The sequence below is a fragment of the Jaculus jaculus genome, chromosome 3 (assembly GCF_020740685.1).
Source record: "Jaculus jaculus isolate mJacJac1 chromosome 3, mJacJac1.mat.Y.cur, whole genome shotgun sequence".
Classification (NCBI taxonomy): domain Eukaryota; kingdom Metazoa; phylum Chordata; class Mammalia; order Rodentia; family Dipodidae; genus Jaculus; species Jaculus jaculus.
In genome coordinates, this window is record NC_059104.1 from 183,867,920 (window position 1) to 183,871,069 (window position 3,150).

The 3,150-nt window shown below is 47.3% G+C and overlaps 1 pseudogene; it reads right to left on the reverse strand.

The window, feature by feature from the left end:
- Positions 1 to 1,003: 1,003 nt before the first annotated feature.
- Positions 1,004 to 1,874, reverse strand: LOC101610865 (annotated as a pseudogene).
- Between the last annotated feature and the right edge of the window lie 1,276 nt (positions 1,875 to 3,150).

Consider the following 3,150-nt stretch of genomic DNA (forward strand, 5'->3'; position numbering starts at 1 on the left):
GGCTACAAAGTCACTGAGCAATCCCACTGGAGCTGACCTGGAATTCACTATGTAGTCTCGGGGTCCTCGAACTCAAGGAGATCCTTCTACCTCTGCCTCCCAAGTGCTGGGATTATAGGTATGTGCCACCAAGCCCAGCTCAATCAACTTTTTAAAAACTTTTATTTATTTCATTTATTTGAGAGAGAAAGAAAGAGGGCGAGAGAGAGAGAGAGAGAGAGAATGGGCATGTTAGGGCCTTCAGCTGCTGCAAAGGAACTGCAGAAGCACATGTCACCATGAACATCTGGTTTACGTGGGTCCTGGGGAATCAAACCTGGGTCCTTTGACTTTGTAGGCAGCCGCTAAGCCATCAATCAACTTTTTTTTTTTTTTTTTTTTTCTAGGTAGGGTTTCACTCTAGCCCAGGCTGACTTGGAATTCACTATGTAGTCTCAGGGTGGCCTCAAACTCATGGCAATCCTCCTACCTCTGCCTCCCAAGTGCTGGGATTAAAGGCGTGCGCCACCATGCCCAGCTCAATCAACTTTTATCCTAACATTTTAGAAATTAAAATGAGGATAAGCAGCTTGATTTATATGGAATGTTCATGTCCCTGAAGGAGGACCAGTCCGGCAAGGGCCAATTTTTCTATAGTCTTTTAAGTAGAAGAGTGAAGCATCACCCATTAAGAAGAGGCTGGCTGGTGTGGTGGCCCACGCCTTTAATCCCAGCACTTGGGAGGCAGAGGTAGGAGGATCACTGTGAGTTTGAGGCCACCCTGAGATTGCATAGTGATTTCCAGGTCAGCCTGGGCTAGAGTGAGACCCTCCTCATCCCCCCCCCCAAAAAAAAAGAGGCTGCTCTCAGGCAAAGCAAGTAAGAAGGTCTCACTCTAGCCCAGGCTGACCTGGCACTCAGTCTGCAGTCCCAGACTAGACACAAACTCACAGCCATCCTCCTACCCCTGCTTCCCAAGTGCTGGGATGGAAGGCATGCGCCACCATGTCCTACCAAGACCTCTTTAGATTGACTGATCCGAAGCTGTTCCCGAAGGAGAAAAACAGAGTTCAGGCCAGATGTCCAAGAGCAGCCAGTCAGAGCCTGTGCCGTGAGAGTTCCACTGCGAGGCACTGAGTCTGGCTGGCCTTGAAATCGACTGCCGGGGCCCGTTTGCTTCACTGTGGACATCAACAAACCCGGCTGGGCCTCCTGTGTGTCTCTCTGGCTGTGTTAATGAAGGCCACCTCAACATTGCAGGCTGTTTTGGCCGAAGTTTTCATGAATGTGTGTCCATGTTCCTGAGCAAAGGCCTTCCCTTCCTCTTTCTTCACATCCCGGTGGGATTCTAGGTCACCTTTTTTTTCTTTTTTCTTTTTAGCTTTTCGAGGTACAGTCTGACTCTAGCCCAAGTTGACGTGGAATTCATTCTGTATTCTCAGGGTGGCCTCGAACTCACGGCGATCCTCCTACCTCTGCCTCCCAAGTGCTGGGATTAAAAGCGTGCGCCACCACGCCCGGCTCGAGGTCACTTTTATCTCCTATCAGCATGATAAGCATGTTGGAGCTTGAATGCTGATGATGGGCGTCCTCTGACCATGGAGTCGGGTGGTTGAAGGTGTCGCATCTTGTAATGTAGTACTCTAGCCGCTCTCCTGTCGTAGGACGGGCGACAGAACGGAAGGCTTCTTGCCCAGCCGTACCCCAGCTTTGGAGTGTGATCTGTTTACCACTGATGTTGATCATATGGGCTCCAAGCTACACACCTACTGTGTGGTCATGCGCAGGCTGGAGCGCGTGTTTGTGAACTGCAGGAGGAGACATGACTTTCCCACGCCTGAAAAAAGGGTGTGTGCTAGATGGCACATGGCTAGAGCCGATGCTGGGGACTCCATTGTTCAAATGTTAACTGAGGACAAGCCATGTGCTAGACACTGAAATTGCCTTTGAATTCAAGAACCAAGCTTAAGAAGAAAAAAGGAAATTGAGTCAAGAAGAGCAGGGGTTTAGTGCCGATGGGGTTCACACACTAATGCCAGTTGCACTTGCATTGTCTCCATCAAAGTGCACGTCATGGCTGGAGAGATGGCTTAGCAGTTAAGGCACTTGCCTGCAAAATCAAAGGACCTAGGTTCGATCCCCCAGGATCCACATAAGCAAGATGCACAAGGTGGTGCATGCATCAGTTCATTTGCAGTGGCTGGAGGCCCTGGCGCGCCCATATTCTCTCTGTCTCTCTCTGCCTCTTTCTCTTTCAAATAAATAAAATGAAATAAATTAACTATTAAAAAAATAAAGTATGCACCATCCTGGAGAACCTTGGTTTTTGTTTTATTGTTTATTGCAAGGAGAGAGAGGGAGAGAGAGAGAGAGAATGGGCATGTTAGGGCTTCTAGACACTGAAAATGAAGCATCTGGCTTTATGTGGGTACCGGGGAACAGAACCTGGGTCCTCAGGCTTCACAGGCAAGTGCCTTAACTAATGAGCCATCTCTCAAGCCTGGGTTACTAGTTTTTAAGGTTACATGATTTGGGGTCATAAAATAAAATAAAATATCTTTTTTAAAAAATTTAAAACAAAGCAACTCATCTTGAGCCAGGGTTTCCCTTGTTCACTATGAGCTCCATTTGCAAGCTCCTGGGACGTTCTACTGTCTCTGCCTCCCTCCAGGATTCCAGAAGCCTGCTACTGCTTCCAGTTTTTTTTTCTTTTAAATTTTATTTATTTATTTACTTTTCTGAGAGAAAGAGATAAAGGGAGAGAGGCAGATAGAGAGAGAGAGACTGGGCATGCCCGGGCCCTCTAGCCACTGCAAACTCCAGACACATGCACCACCTTGTGCATCTGGCTTAAGTGGAAACTAGGGACGTGAGCCTGGGTGCTTGGGCTTCACAGGCAAGGGCCGTAAGTGCTAAACCACTTCTCCGGCCCCTTCCAGCATTATTATTATTTTTTAATATAGGACCTGGGAATCCAAATTCATGTACTTAGAGTTGTGAGGGAAGTGTTTTATCCACTGAGCCATCTCCCCAGCCCTATACAAAGGCTGTATAATCAACATGTGTAGTGCTATATACTAGTCTAACAACCTAACTTTTAGCATTTTCCTATTATTGAAATTTAATTTGTTTCCATTTTTCTCTAGATGCATACACTACCTTGGGCTTCTG